The sequence below is a fragment of the Alligator mississippiensis genome, chromosome 5 (genome assembly GCF_030867095.1).
Source record: "Alligator mississippiensis isolate rAllMis1 chromosome 5, rAllMis1, whole genome shotgun sequence".
Lineage (NCBI taxonomy): Eukaryota > Metazoa > Chordata > Crocodylia > Alligatoridae > Alligator > Alligator mississippiensis.
In genome coordinates this window covers 78,309,994-78,326,928 of record NC_081828.1, presented here as the reverse complement: position 1 = coordinate 78,326,928, position 16,935 = coordinate 78,309,994, and the positions used below count along the sequence as shown (strand labels likewise).

Below are 16,935 nucleotides of genomic sequence, written 5' to 3'. Positions count from 1 at the left end.
TACGTGTTTGCCCACTGCAATACAGTCAAAATTGTTTGATACATCATGCTCCTTGCCACTTGTTTTAGTTATTCACATGCTTGGTTCTTTTGACCATATTGTAATATTTTGAAAATTTAAGGTTAATATTTATTTTGGCTCCCTTCACTTCATATGCGCATTTTTCCTCACAAGCCTATACAGTATATTGAAATAGGACATTTGTTGTATATGAATGCATGGACTATTTAGTTAAAAAAATACTGGATAGTCACATATATGTAAAAAAATACAGCCGTCCTCCTCCTGATTGTTGGTCAACGATATACTGTATATATTCCTCATCAGAGCTCTTCAATCTTATTAGTATGTCCTAATTAGGTTTTTCACATCTGTCATAATCCTAAGAGCTAAAGAGATCACTCTGAATACTGACTCTAAGATAGAGGAACCTCACTAATAACAAGTGAGAGGCAGCCAGTTGGTGTTTTTATCCCTCACAGCAAAAGGTTACTCAAACACCTTTCCCCAGATATGCTGTTGTCCCCAAGAGGCCGTCATTCCCTTCAGCTGACATATCTGGGTACGTAAACTTGTCACTACTGCCATTCACACAAGTTCACCAACAGCTTTGGGAATCTAACTACATGTAGCCCTGTTCAGAGCTTGGTATTTCAAGAGGACTATATACAGCTTGTCATCCTCTATGTGTAGCTATGAATATTAGTTTAGTTCATTACTAAAATATTATTCCTAGCAAACAAAATACTTATAATAAGATAATTTTGTATCGAGTATCCCCTATATTTACAAACATTTTTTTTTTTAATTACAAGTTTGGATTCAAAGTGTATCATATTTATTACCATCCCAAGGTAGAAAAACAAGATGCGATATTGCAATGGAATATAGTGCAAGGGAAATCTGCAAATTGTTAAGTTGTGTTTGTATGTATTATGCTACTATTTAGTAACAGTATCCTGATTGTAACCTGCCTAGATAAAACACTAATAACTGTGCTGATATCAAATATCCGATGCAAAGAGCCCAAGGAAACACATTGGATATCTTTTTCTTGATAAATGATATCAAATGCATTTTCTTGGGCTTCTTTATAAATAAAAGTTTAAATATAATGACAACCTTCCCCCTTAGTAAGGAGCAGAGTATTTTATTAAGAACAGCGAAACTGACAAAAGCAGTTGTGATTGAAGAAAAAACAGAATGTGTGTTCTCCAATCATGAAAATAACATGTTAGAAGACCGATCATGCAGAAAAATTATGATACATCAGACAACAAAAATATCACCTTAGGTAGAGGAGAGAAAGGAGCAAACCTTCTTATATCAAAAAGTTAGCCTGACTTCTAAAAACACCATAATTATTCCCATTTCTTCACTTACAGTAGTTTAGAATTTTACAGAATGCATTTTACCAGTTGTGAAAACTAGATCGGTGAATGAATGCATATATTATCTAATCCTCAAATAATAAATTAAGGAAAGCTTTGTCCTAAAAGCTTTCTTTAATTTTACAAGACCGGGTAATTTATGAAGGCCTGTGCTGGCTGCTACTGAAGTTAACGGAATAAACTCCCATTAATGTCAACAGGAATAGGATTAGGCCCAGAATTAACTTCACTTCCTAGATTTTATGAAGCACCATGACATTTTTTGACATTACACTTAAAAGGGGACTGTCAAATAGTTTTGATTTGCAAATCATGACACAACTCTTTCATGTTTCTCTTACGAACTTCACTATTTCTTCAGCATTTCATATGCGTTTGTATATGTGCCTCCCTTAAGTTCTTTGCCCATAATAGTAACCAACAAACTAAAGCAATTAACAAAATAGGTTTATCAACTGATGGACACTTTCTATTTGGTAACAACTACAGAATAAAAAAAAAAAGTTTAAACCCCACAAAACTGTGCAATGCACATTACTGAAATTTCTTGTCCATAATTCTCTTCAGCTCGCCAGGGGTGTATTTGTATACACCTTGATTGTGATTGTCATCCTACAAAAACCCTAAATTAAGTCATTCATTATACACACCTGTTGGCAGTATTATCATTTGAATGAATCCTAAATCTTGAGAAATCTAAAAAGACTGATCCTGAAGAGTATCAAACACTTGCAAGTCACAGTGACATCAGTGGGAGTTGTGCGAACTCAAGACTTTCAGAATCAAGGTCCTGGGCAAGATTTTTTTTTTTTTTTCAGTAAAGCAAAGAATTCCTTAAACCACATGGGATTTTAACAGCATAACTCTATTAAGTGAAAACTTTTATTATATCAAATAGAATCTTACCAAGCTACTGTTTTTAATCAATACTTGAGTTTAGAAACATAACAGCTTACAAGCCTATGCATGTGGTTCCAACACTCAGTTTTATTTTGCAATTGTTCATGAACTGGACTGGTTTTCATTTCTCTGTCACACCACTGTGCATTTCTGTGATCATGTAGATAGCACATCATATTTTTACATTTCCCCGTGCTATTGTCAGCATTAAGGAATGACACCATCCAATCAAAACACGCGCTTTTGTCAGATATCCACACATCTGTGGCAGAAAAACCCAAAGAAAACTTGCACAGAATATTTTAACTAAGCAAGAGAATAAAAAATGGTAAAAGAATGTATTTTTGTTAGCACAGTTCTGTGACTGACAGCTTTTGCTGATCAGCCTCCTTACATCATGTGAAAAGTTGTTATTTTAAAGTCACATGCTAGGTAGGCAGTATAAAGGAAGTCTTCTGCCATCCAAACAAGAGGTACTCCACACCTTATATTAACATTTACTATAAAGGCCTCTAAATACAGGTAGGCACAACCTTTAGAGTTCACTTCTAAACTTTGAGATACAGAAACGATTCACCATATTTAAAATAGCCAGATTAAAATGCACTTACATGTAAGGTGGCTCTATGTGATTTGATAAAGAAATTCAAAGGTTGTGTAGGTCAGACAAATGTTAACATAATATTATTTGAGCTTTGAATACTTGAAACCACGTTTCAGTCTGCCAGGTCCCTCTGCTTATAATGGTAGAAGTTCAAGAAAACTGCCTGCTATTTTTGATGTGAACACCACTGATGTAAAAATCCATGGAAAAGACAGTCTGTTGTTATTTTGCTTTGTCTAAATGGCACTTTGCAAATGGTGCTCCTGCAAGCTACGCCTTAACTCCTTGCGCAAATGCAACTGAAACCTATATCACTCCAATTCAAACACCTGAAGGCACGTTAAAACTCTTTAAAAAAAAAATCTACAGAACAGATACGGGGCTTGATTAAACGCTGTTTTACTGCAAAGACAAGTTTCTGTTTTCAGTACTCACAGTCAGGGGAACAGTGGAAAGAAAACAATTTAATACAACTCTACAATTGGAGAGTAAACCAGGCTACAGTCCTTCTATAGCTGGCTTATACTAATAACACTTTGTATCTGTTTTGTCACTGGAAATGAATACAGGATACCAAACGATCTGTTTGTTGTGGGACTGCAGTGCCATTTTCACCATTCACCCCTCCTTTCTCCCCAAAGGAGTACAATCTCACGCAGCTACAACCAAAGAAACACTGAACAACTGGAGGAAGCCCTAAAGTTTGGTCTCCCCCCCTCTCCCTTCTACTCCTCTGCTGAGAACCCAGGAGCCTGGGAGCCATCACTCTGAAGGTGTCACTAATGATCTCACAAAATATGTCCTAGAGCACACAACTCTTCAAGAACCTTGGCGCTTTCCTTGCATCCGTGATCATTTTCTCCATCACCAATCTCTGCTGTCCTCCTCTCGCTGTGTAAAGTGGCTGTTTGGCAGCTTTATCATTCATCATCCCATAAACACAAGACACAGATGCTCTCTCCAAACACACACGCTCACATACACACAACTCCCCTTTGCATCACATGCAACCCTTTGCAAGTCCCCTGCGAATAGCTTCAAGAACAGAAAGCAAGCACACAAAAAAATAATAATAAAACAAACAGAAGAGGGGGGAGAGGGAGGAGGAAGCTGCCTTTTTTTTTTTTTTTTTTTTTTTTTTTTTTTGCTGCTACTGCTGTTGTTGTTCTCCCTCTCCAGCATGCAGAGCTAAGGAAGAGCAGTTCCCCACTTTCATCAGCTATCTACCTCCTTGGGATAAGGGAGCAGGTCAGAATGATGCTGAGGCTGCAGAAGGGGGGGGAGGTTTGCAAACATGCAAGGATCTCCATGAAATCCTCCCCCTCTCACTCCCCATACACACACACACTTCTCCCTAAAACCTGCCCCAGGCATGGGGGGGGGGGGGGGGAAGGGGGGAGAGACAACACACAAGGAAAAAAAGAAAGTGATGAAAAGACACAACTCACCTTAACAAGGGGTGTCGGATGGGATCAGAGAGGAGGAAGGGGATCTACATCTATCTATAGATTTAGCAGAGGCTGCGATAGTATTCAAAACACACAGACACAGGGGTTGTAAGCAGGGAGAAGAGTAAATATATCTATATCTAGCTACTGTATATCTTTAAAAAAAATGAAAAGGGAGAAATTATCAAGGGGGGGGCGAGTCAGTCTGGCAGAAATCCTCAGGGAAAAAAAGATCATGAAGGAAAGAAAAAGCCCCGCGACTGGTGCCGAGTTGTTTTCTCTTTTCTTTTCTTTTTTGGTTGTGGGGAGGCGGGGGGAGGGGGTTGTTTTGTTCTTTTTCCAGGCGGGTGTTTGCTGCTTTCCTGCTCAGCTCGGCTCCTGCCAGTGTATTTCCAGGGCGGGCGGCTCCGTGGGGCTGTGTTAAGGCGGCTCCCGGTTGCTTATATCCCTGGCGGGGGCTGCGGGCGCTGCTGCTGCTGCTGCTGCTCTGGCTGGGCTCTCGCAGCGAGCTGTGGCTGTGGCGCCCGGCTGCCGCTGCCCACACCCCGCGCGCTCCCCCCGCCGGGCCCCGCTCCCGTCTCGCCCGCCGCGGCCCCGGCAGCACGCCCCGGCGGGTGCGGGCAGGGGGAGCGGGCGGAGCGGCCCCGGGGGCGGCGGCGGGGAGGAGGGAGTGAGACTGGGGGAGCGAGGAGGGGGGCTGAGGCGGCTGAGGGCTGGAAGGGACCCCAGGAGGGCCCCCACTTCAAGCAGGACAGCCCCCAAGGACATCATCCCAAACGTTGTCTTTCCCTCAGGTGAGGCAGACCCAGCTCCAGGAGGGCTAGTCACTTTATCCCGGCCTCCATTTGGACAGGTGCTACCCCCACAATCCCAGAGCATCATGGGCAGCAGGGACACCTGGCGGGGACGATTGCACCTCAGCTTTGGGACATGGGAAACTGGCACCTCCTGAGTCTGGGGGGCACCAGATTGCCGACGGGGGGGAGGGGGGGGGGAATTGCTGAGCATGGAACCACCAGCGGCGAAACCAGAAGCGCACCTCCGGTTTCACAGCTGGCGCTTCCAGGGGGTGTACGGCCAATCTCAGGGGGTCCACGTGCACCCCCTATGCCTGGCCAATGCTTTGGGATGAGGGCATCCCAAAGATGGAAACCCTCCAAAGGAAGCGGGTCCGGTGTGCAAGGTGGGCGGTTGCATTGGCGAGGCATAGGGTGTGCATGTGCACCCCTGAGAGTGGCTTCCAGAGGCACCTGCAGGCGGTCACCACTTGCCCCCCCCCCCCCCCGACCCTGTTCGCAGCGTCTGCAGGCAGTCGGCGATTGCCGCTGGCCGCCACCAGTGCTACTGGCAGAGTCTGCGGGTGATCACCGACCATTGGTCAGCGCTTGCTAATCAGCCCCCTGCCACTACCTGCAGGAGCTCTCCGCTTGCTGCTGCCGCCACCTGTGTGCGGTCACCATGTCCCCCCCACCCTCCAAGGGCACATGTCATTCATGGGTGGTTGCTGGCATTCTCTAATTGCACCCTGTGGCATGTGGAGGCCTTGACTCAGATTCATAGATGTTTGGGTCAGAAGGGACCACAGTAGATTCATAGATATTAGGGTCAGAAGGGACCTCAGTAGGTCATAGAGTCTGACCCCCTGCCCTGGGCAGGAAAGAGCACTGGGGTCAGACAACCCCAGCTAGGTGCTTGTCCGATCTCCTCTTGAAGACCCCCAGGGTAGGAAAGAGCACCACCTCCCTTGGAAGCCTGTTCCAGATTCTGGCAATCCATACTGTGAAGAAGTTTTTCCTAATGTCCAACCTAAATCTGCTCTCTGTTAATTTGTGGCCATTGTTCCTAGTTACTCCAGGGGATGCCTTAGTAAATAGAGCATCTCCTATTCCATGCTGCCCTCCCCTGATGAATTTGTAGGCAGCCACAAGATCACCTCTCAGGCTTCTCTTGCAAAGGCTGAAGAGATCTAGGTCCCCTCCTCGTAGGGCCTTGCCTACAGGCCTCTGACCATACAAGTGGCCCTCCTCTGAACCCTCTCAAGATTCTCTGAATACCTCTTGAAGTGCAGTGCCCACAGCTGGACGCAATACTCCAACTGTGGCCTGACCGGTAGCACAGAGGAGAAGCATCACCTCCCTGGACCAGTTTGTCATGCATCTGCTAATGCATGATAAAGTGCAGTTAGCCTTGTTGATCATTTTATCACATTGATACCAAGATGTACATGGGTCGTCAACAATGACTCCGAGATCGCTTTCCACTGCTGATGTGAATTGAGATAAACTGACCCCAAGTTACCTCTCCTGGTTGTTCTCTCTGGCTTTGTTTGAGGGGAGACCCCTATCCTCTGAAAACACAGATGTACCTGCAAAGGAGCTGAAAGCAGACAGGGGATGGCATGACCTCTTTTAAGGCATCTGAAATCTGAATTTCCCTCATTCTCACTGTGGCTGCAAAATGCTCTCTGCTATTTAAGACTAGTGGACAGCATGTGGCAGGATAATGTGATTCACAAATAGAGGCCTGGGAATGCCAAGGACATCACCCCAGCAGGTGGCCAAGGGATGCTTTGTTGCCCAGTACTGTGAGATGCCAGTATCCCCCAAACTTAGCCCAGTGTCATCCACAAGGTGCTGGGAGATGAAAGACTATGTGCATTTTTTAGAAGTATAGTGAATAGCTCTCAGCATGGTTCTCAAAGACCAGGTCACAGCAACTGATGCTCCGTCTTGATCCAACTTGTAATATTTTGCGCAGTTTCTAAGGGCAGAACTTGCATTAAGACTGACAAAAATCTAGCAAATATAGAAGTTGTGAAAGGAAGCCTTTATGCAACTCACCAAAAATCAAAAAATATTTTTGCAATTAAAAAAGTTAAAACTTTTATTTAAAACAGATGCACAATCCTCACTTTCACATTTCCATTGTTCAGAGAGAAATGCAGAAAGCAAAGACCAGAAATAAAAAGACATATATTGGCTACTTAAAATTCTCTCACTTCTAAAATGTTATTACCAGTCATAAATAATTGTTTGTTTACAGCTTATGCTTCAGTGTCCCACAAAGGCCGAGAGCAAATGCAAGCCACAATATTGAAGCCACGAGTTGTGGTTGGCGCACACAGAACACATCCACGTGTGCAACAGGAATCAAACTCTGGTGCAATTTGAGATGGACTGAATGAATCCCAATGTCACCATCTACATGTGCACTTAAGCACAGTAAATTACTCCACCATCGGATAGCACCTGTGTCCGATTGGACTATCCAACAGTGCTGTAAATTAGTCTACACCCATCCAATTGCCATGCATGTGTAAACTGATGCTTTACAGCACAGTGAATAAGCCTACTGAGTAATAAAGTACACATGTAAACATGCCCACAGTATATTTTACCAAGCCTTGTACATAGAAAGGTGCACACAATAGTGAAAGGATGTGTACCAACAAACTAACTGATGCTAAGGAAGGATGTTTCACTAAATTCAAAGTCACTGATTCAAATTTGAATGAAATGCTGACATACAGCAACTGTGGAAGCTACATAGAACAGGAGCGTTGAGGGGAGTATGTCAGTTTAAGCCCATGATATCTGCATAGTGTGGACAGTACTGGCTTCTAATTTACTTTTCAATATATTAAGCTTTTTATGAAGATTGAAACTGAAATACCTTAACTAAATCATTAAATAAAATAAAAAATGTGCATCTGCATAACTAAAGAGCAATTTTATTAATCTAGCATTTAAACCTCCCTCCTACTCCAAGGGAAGAAGGGTTTCCTCCCTGCTTCCTCTAGGAGCAATGGATCTGGAGAGAGACAGGTATTCCCAAGTCTACTTGCAAGAAGCACAAAAAAGACCCTGAGATTCAAATGTTGCTTCTCTAACATTACTCCCAAAAATCTCTTGCAAAAAAAAAAGAGGAAGAACTTCCTCTTTGTTTTAATGCATTTTAGGTGTTTTTTCCCAGGCATAGTACAGACCAGTACTTTAAAAACTCAGAGAACAAGACTAAGTGTTTGCAATTGAGGCCTGTCTGAATTTTTCAAACTAAATATATGCAAAATCATGCATAACCACACAAAGGGAAGCAAATATATTGGAAACAAAATTCTGCTGCCTGAAGCCCTGATTTCTGCAATAAATAAATATGGAAAATGTTTTATAAATTAAACTAAGAAATTAAAATCTTTAATTAAAGCAAAATTAAATCTCAAGCATATATGTACCAATAAGAATCAGTTAGTCCAAATTTATCCATTGAAATTTCCTTAGTTTCTCTCTCTCTCTTTTTTTTTTTAGCGTTTCCCAAATCATTTCCCACTGTTTCAGAAATGCCAATTTACCATACAATTTAGGCACATCAACTACACATAATACACGGCTACGACCATCATTATTTCCCTCAGCCACCCAGTTCCTGGCACTAACAGGCCAATTTTTACTGTCAGTTACAGAAGTGCAACCACATTGACTTCAACAGAGTTGCATAAACCCATTATTTTTAATATCAGTACTCCTGGAAAAGCTTTGATGGATAGTTTGATAGTTGAATGATAAGCATATAAATTGGTAATATTCAGGAATACTATACTTAAACACAATACTTAAATACCAGCATATCTTTTAAAAAAATGGACATTTCAGTTTCCATGTCTCGGAGCATGCATACTTGACTTCTAATTTGTAAGTATAACTTAGCCTCCAAGTAGTTTGCATGCTGGAATACAGACCATTTTAAGATCTGAACATACATTTAAATAAGGGAAAAAGCAAGACATGGCTTAGGACTAGGTTGGGGGGGGTTGTTTGTTTATTTGTTTGAATCCTAAAAAAGAGTTCTTGTGGAAATGCTCTGCCATTTTCAAAAGACAGTGTTTGTATATTATGGATAATTGTACAAATTGCTTAAAATCCAAGGGTAGTCAGAAATGTTATCTATATGAATAAGAGATAGCATACAAACTGCACAGACAGAATTGCCTGAGAAGCAATCAATTCTACTGCTTGAATGTGTCTACAGAGCAAACTATTAATGCAGGAAAACTTTTCCTTGGATTGTCCTTAAGACCATCCAGAAGAAACTAATCATAGCCTTTTGGGGCATATGTAACCTAGAGGTCACATATGCTGACAATGCAGCAAAATAGCCTATTTGGTAAACGGTAGTGTCTGTTGCAGAAAAAAAATTAAAGAAAAAGAGGGAGGAGGATAAGAGGGGCAGGGACAAGAAACAAATACATGCTAATGCAGGTGCAAAGAAATCATGTAAACACGATAAATTATCACTCTGCCTTTCGTATACCAGAATACTTTCCTTTTGCAGATTTCTCTCTCTTGCTGGAGCAGAACAGACTGCAGGAATTATTTTAGAATAATTCCAGAAGAGGAATAACCTTTGAGCTTCCACAGGAGCCTTGGCATATTGCTATTAATAATCATTAATACTGATTGTAGTAATCATGTAGTTTAATATCATCATGCCTGAAGGCCAACCACAACCCAGAGTAGTAGACAGTTCCCATCTTGAAGAATTTACTGTCTAAATAGACAAGACATACAGGATAGGGGGGAAGGGTTGTACCCCCAAAGTGAAGGGAACAATGGTAAAGGTAGTAAATGTCATGATCTTCCCCAATTCTATTTTTAAACCAAAGGTATCAAATTCACCTGGGGCCATAGGCAGAGGGAGAAAAAAAAATTGGAGGGGGTGGGTCATGCATGCCCTCCCCGCCCCCAGGTGAGTCTTTGGGAGAAGGGGTTGGGGAAAGGGAAAGGGAAGTGCGGGGGGAAGATTGAGGCCACACCCTGAACAGCTGGGGTGAGGTGCGGGACAAAACTGTGAGTGGCTTGTCTGGGGGTGCTTGGCATGGGGAGGGGGTGGCAGCTCCTGCTGCTGCACACACCCCAGGAGGCATTGGGGGTGTGTGCCCCTGGGTCTGCACGGTCCATAGCAACAGAAACTGTGTCCCCCAGATGAACTGCTCGCAGCTCACACCCGTGCCCTGCCAGCTATGCAGCCCCTGCCCCAACCTCACTCCCTCCCCACCCCTGCTGCAGCCACTGGAAGCCCATGGCCAGGCAGCCTTGCGGCCCTACCTCTACCCTGCATTTGGTGGGACTAAGTCCTGTTGGCCCCCACCGCCCTTCCACCACCTGTGCCTGAGGCCCAGGTCAGATCCCGATTGCAGCGCTCCTTGAAGGCCTCATCTAATCCAGGGCATGAGGGTACTGTGGTGGCTTCCATGACAGCAGCTGCTGTGCAAGAGCTGGCAGCAGCAGGAATGGTACAGGATCCAGTGGGTGCAGGGTCCAATAGGAGTGAGCCAATGGCCATGCCCAATGGGGCCAAAAGGTCCAACTTCTGGTGGCTTCCAGTAGCCCAGTGGGCCTGATAGAGAGGCTCCATGGTCTGAATTTGGCCTGCAGGCTGCACATTTGATACCCCTGTTTTAGATCATCTGTTCTGATCCCTCCTGCACACCATAGCCAGAAAAGCACCCAATGGGAAAACAAAACCCTACAGGTAAAGAGCAGAAGGTTAAAAAGGTACCTCCAATGCCCTCCATCTGATACATATGGTTCTTGCCAAAGTAACCTAAAGGAAAGGAATTCCTTCATGACCTCAAAACTGGTAACTCTTCGCGTCCCCAAAATGCCAGTATCTGGCATTACCAGATTCTGTCAATGCAGACAATATTTCTTTTTAGTCCCATCATGAGGACACCAAATACATATCTGTAACAGGAATAGGAAATCCCGCCTGTTTGGGCAGCCCATCTCACTCTCACCTGACATATCTTTCTATAATACTCGGTTGGAAAAAGAAAAAAAAAAAGGTGTGGAAGGATGCCTTATTTGTGGGACCCTGATGTCTGAGTCAAGGTACACAGCTCCACCCAACCCTGCACCATGTTCGTTTCCACCCTCTGATCATAACCATACAGGCCAGTTAGCAGAACCCTTTATAGGACTCACTGGGTCCTTATCTCTAATCTGTGCTTTGGCGTTTAGTCAAGAGTAGTATCAGTCCTTTAGGTAGTTTGTCCAAGTATAGTAATCAACAAACAAACTCGCTAATTTAGGGTGCGGAGCTGGTCCTCTCTATCCAGTCCTCTCTTCCTTGAGGTTTTCCCATCAAGACATACCCTTGCTGGCCCATTTATAATGTCTTTTGGGTCTTCTCTCTATAGCCCCTGTTACAATAAATGAAAAATAACACGTGAGACTTCGCCAATTTACAGTCTCTCACAATCATCTCAGTTCCCCTTTGAATTTCACTGTGCACTCCAGTTGATCATAGTTTGCGCCCCTGCTCCACCTCCATCAGCAGCTGGGCTGCTTCTGTACCTGAGTCTGACTGCCATCTGGCAGCCACAGTCTTCCCCAACTCAGGCACTCACACCTGATCCAAGTCCTTCCATTAGTCTGGAGCTTTGCTCCTTATTCACAGTCCCAGTTCAAAAGTCTCTCTCTTGCTGTCTCTCTCTTTTGCATGTCTGGGCTGTCTTCAGCCCCTTGGCGTCACGAGTGATACCAGCATGGCCTCCCTGACTCCACATCGCTGCCTCCAGATTACCTCTCCAGTGTCTGTTTCACCTATGCTTCCATGCTAGCCCAGGTAAGTTTCTATTCTCTGGTTCTAACCCCTTTTCAGGGGTCAATTTTTACTTTCAGCTGCCTGGAGCCTTTTCTTTTTTCTGTCCGGAGCTCCGGCATCTTTAACTTCTGTATGCCTCTACATCACACTGGTGCGCTGACTTTAAAGGGGCTGCATCCATTATTAAGTCACACCATCGAATCTCTGGCACCAACTTGGCCCTATGGAGAGTGTAGCAGCATTGAACTCTAACTCCCTGCTACAATATCATATGCACTAACTGTTGTTCCAAAACCAGACTTATCTTATCACACTATACTGCTCATTGCTTTATTGAGCTCTCTCTTGAAGCAATTCAGGTTTCTTTTTCCCACTGATTTTTTTTTTTTTTAACTATTCTAAAACTTCAGTTTTCTGATCATTAGAAACTTCTTGCAAACTTCCAGTCTAAGTTTGTTGATGGCCAATTCATAGCCATTTGGTCTTGTGCTGATACTATTCTTTAACATAAATAGTTCTCCTCCCTCACTTATGTTCATCAAGGAAATATGTTTATAAAAAGTGACCATAAGGATGCTGACACACAGTGCATTTACCCCAGTCTTCTCCTGGTGCTCTAGAGGAAAACTGGAGCAGACACAAGATACACAACACTTAATCCAGAGGAAACGCTATTGTCTTGTGTAAAGTTACTTCCAAAGAAATCAGAAGTAAATTTACTGCAGGCAAGGTTATTCTGGTATTTATTACTTCACTGTAAATATGTCACATATCTGTACCTTTAGGAACAAGGCAAGATGTTACAGTTCCCTCCCCTAAAATTCTCTGTTCCCCTAGGTCTTCTAGTAGCCCTTCTTTGTACTTGTTCCAGTTTAATTTGTTTTGAACGCTGGTGACCAGAACTGTACACCATGTTCTAAGTGGGGTTTTACTAATTCATTATGTAGTAGTACTAATATTTCTCTGTTTCTACTAAAACTAACCTGCTTTATATAACCTAGAATATCATTAGCCTTTTCCATGCCACATTACACTGACCCTTCATGTTCAATAGACAAATACATCCAGGCCCCTCCCTGCTGCCACTGTCTCCAATCTATGAATCTTCATTTTACAACAAAAATCCTCATTTTTAGTCCCGAGTCTGGAAAATTAGGTAGCAATGCCTGGCAATGAGCCTAAGCAGCTGGAGAGCATCCAGGGCACAAAGAACATGGCAGCATGCATTCAGGGTCCACTCCAAGCCATTTAAGCATTCTACCAAGGAATCCATGGTGCTACGACCTCAGGCATATATGGAAAGGGCATGAGTAGGGAAAACTTATTTTTCAGAGGCAGTCCTCAAACTACAAACCATAGAGAAATAGCTTTTATGTCCTTGTTAAGCTGCTTGTATATCTAAGCAGGTCTGTAGTTTATCCCTGCTAATTGTTTCCTCTTGCTTAGCATTCAACCACCAGGTAATATTTTCACATTTAATGTAAAATTATTCCATACCATCTCTGCATTTAAATCCTGAGCTCCCAAATCAGTTGACAATTCCAGCACCCTTCATTTCTCAAAACTTGCCTTTCAGAAGTCCCAAACCCTGGTATAAACCTATTTTTGTTTCTTCTGTGATTTAGACTCAGCTGAATCAACTCCAGATTGCTTAGTTCAAGATTATTTTCTACTACCAGCCCTTCTATAAGATCCTCACTACTTACTAAAACCAAGTATAAAATACCACTGCTTCTCATTGGTTCAGTGATCCTTTAATAAAGAAATCTTTCAGCTCTCTGATCCAAAAATACTTGTGCCCTACTCTTAATGGCAGCATTTGTTATCCAGTCTGCGCTAGCAAAGTCAAACTGCCATAACTCCAGAGTTTCCGCTATTACTAAATTCTCCCATGAGAGTCCTGTGTCCGTTGATACATATAAGCCTTAAGGTCTACTACAAACCCCAACCCCACTTACTCAAATGGAACCCATCCCTGTGCATGAATAGATATCATTTCAAATATTCTCAAACTTTTCCAATAGCATATATTAACCTTCATTATCTTGCCATACTTTTGTGTTGGTTCTCTTAAGACAAACCCCAGTGAAGATTACTTAAGTTCCTATTTCTTTAAGTATAGGATAGCAATCATTGCCCTTTTTTGATGAGTAGCCAGCCATATCATTGGTTCCTATGAGAAGAGCAATCAGCAGATTCTAAGCAAGTCCTATCAGTAGGGACCTAAAAAATTCATGGTGGAAGTAGGCTGCATGACAGTTCCTTAAATCTTGCAGATTCCTCCATTGGCGTGCTCCCCCCCCCCCCCCCCCATTGGTGGAGGGGCCACGCCACTCACTCCTGATCAGCAGGGCAGGTAAGCAAAAACCACGATTTTAAATAAGGCCCCATGGTTAGCAACTGGGGGGGGGGGAGGGGACGGGGGAGCAGGGGCGCAGCAGATGTGCAGGGGAACCTGAAAGATTAAAGGAGCTGCCACATAGCTCATTTCTGTCATGAATTCAGTAGGTCCCTACCTATCACGATCCTTTTAAACCTGAGATCTACATCATGCATCTTTGCTCCCAGCATGCTCTTGTTTTCTGGGCCTTTCATTTTGACAAGCCTCTCTATTCTTAATACCGAGTCCCAACTTACATAAATCGTTTTTTCCCAGATGTTCATTCTTTGATCACTGTTCCTTTCACTCTTCCTTCTGTCTGCAACTCCTCTAATCTTTCATTCTCTCTCATACATTCTTCTCTCTGTCTTGGAATCTGATCACCAATTAACTCCCTTCTTTCCTTGGCTCAGTTGCTCTTCTCTTCTTCTGTGATAACCCACTATAATTCTGCCAATTTTTCCACATTAGTTTTTTTAAATACTAAACTGATTCCTCAAATTCATTTCAGCCTTTGCCTTGTGCTAGGGGTCACATGCCTCCCAGGGTTACCTTTCTCATTTAAAGACCTCAAAATATTCAAACTCTTGTCCAAACTGTTGTATTTCCATCCCTTGTGTTTTACCATCTGTGAGAATAAAATTTTCAAGTGACATCTCATGCCAATGTAGTGTGTGTGATCAAGATGAGCGATAGAGCGAGGACAGAAGTAGGGAGAAGGCTGTAGCAAATAACCAAGCAGCACAAGGGAAGGGTACTTTAGTCAAAATACTAAGAAGTTCTATTAATGTTTGTGGACCATCTGCATGTACAATTAATATGAAGCAATAAACTCCAGAGTTTATTGTTCCTGGGCATACTGCTTGAACATGGCCTCAGGAGCAATAAACTCTGGAGTTTATTTCCGTTTGCATACGTGCTCAGGACCACAGCAAGTCAAGCTGGGCTGGAGCAGCCCCAACTGGCAAGGGGCACAGGGGGCCAGCCTGACAGCCCAGGGCTGCTCCCTCCTCCGCCCCCTGCAAGTGGAGGCACAATGTTGCTTAGGTGCCAGGCTAACCAGAAGGCAGCCCTCACACTGAAGCACCCTCATGCCCCAGCCAATCGGGGCAGTGGCTACACATGCATGCTGTGGAGTTCTTTAGATAGGTACATCTATATGAGACATTTACTGAGGCATTGCCTAATTAGCTCCGCAGTAAAGTGTCTCTGTCTACACATGAGGAGCTATTAGGCTGCAGTAAACTAATTAACTTCACCATATGTTAGTACTGCTCAATGCAAGTATCATCCTAAGGCAGAGTTATTTACTCCACCACAATGCATGTGTAGATGCTGACAGGGTTGGATTGGGGCATGAAGGTGTTTCAGTGCAGGGGCTGTCTGCCAGCTAGTCCCATACTGAAGCGCCCTCATGCCCCAGCTAGCTCCTCTGCAGCACGTTGAGCCCCCGCAAGACAGCCTGCCAGGCAAGGCTGTGCCACTGCAGTTCAACATGCTGCAGTTCTAGGCACGTAAGTAAATACTGTGCCCAGAAGCAATAAACTCTGGTGTGAACTACACCAGAGTTTATTCAGCCACATTAATTTCATGGGTAGACATGCCCAATGACTCCTTTCTTTTCCCTTGCATTTGGAGATCTGTCCAGGAAGTTTCTCTCTTCAGGCACTATTGTTTCTTTTAATTTTCTTCCATGCATCATAGTAAACCCAAGAAGAATTCCCCCCCTAACCCCCTTGGTTTCTTAGTTTATCCTCAAATCTTATGCCTGAGGCCATGTTGTAATCAGGTGACATGAAACTAACTCCACCCCAGCTAAGGATGAAGACAAGAACCGAAGTGCAATCTTATTCCACCCTGCTCAAGTCCCTGAAAAACAGTTCATACAAGAGATGAGAGGATCCTCCTCTTCCTCCCTGCTTTTTTGTGACTTTAGGTCTAAGATGAAGTTTTTATTAAAAAATTGATAACTTATTTTTTTCAGGGACTAGGGCAGGGTAGAAAAGAATTGCACTGAGGCACACCATAAATGGAGGAGGATCTAGTCCTCTGTCTCTCTGATAATTGATGGTGATGCTGTTTTTGCTCGACACTGATCAGCCTGCTTATGTACAGGCCAATAGATAGATATCTATCATCCAAATAGTATTTCCCACTAATTGAACTTTATTAAATGGTTCCACCTAACTGAGACAGAGGCACACATCAAGGCTTTAATTTAATCCAGATGGCAAAGTCAAAACCTCTGAGTCATGCCCAGACAGAATGGAAGCTCACAGACACTGCACCAATTCCAGACATTCGCAAGGACTCCTCCCTTGGCATATCATAACATCAGTTCTGGCCCTGTGGCACTGATATCAATATGGCTCTGGCTCTCTACTTTTATACACATGCCACAGCAATAAATAGTACTTCAGTATTTCAGGGTACTAGGAAGATTGTTTATAATCACTAATGTCCTTGTTAAATGGCATGGTTTGAAGTAAAAGACAAGTGCAAAGTCCTGTACTTAGGATGGAAGAATCCCACACACTGGTATAGGCTGGGGACCAACTGGCTAAGCAGCAGCTCTGCAGAAAAGGACCTGGAGGTTACAGTGGACAACAA

At 43.3% G+C, this 16,935-nt stretch overlaps 1 protein-coding gene across 9 annotated transcripts in view; it reads right to left on the bottom strand.

Moving 5' to 3' along the window:
- Window positions 1–4,827, bottom strand: part of LOC102558349 (poly(rC)-binding protein 3) — a 929,340-nt gene extending 924,513 nt beyond the window's left edge. For 5 of the 9 annotated variants that reach the window (XM_059728520.1, XM_059728519.1, XM_059728518.1 and 2 more), the window contains exon 1: window positions 4,344–4,823. The gene's annotated coding sequence lies outside the window, so the exon portion shown is untranslated. Of the gene's footprint in view, window positions 1–4,343 lie in introns of all 9 variants that reach the window. The other 4 variants (XM_059728516.1, XM_019485665.2, XM_059728517.1 and 1 more) reach the window with 4 other exon arrangements.
- Between the last annotated feature and the right edge of the window lie 12,108 nt (window positions 4,828–16,935).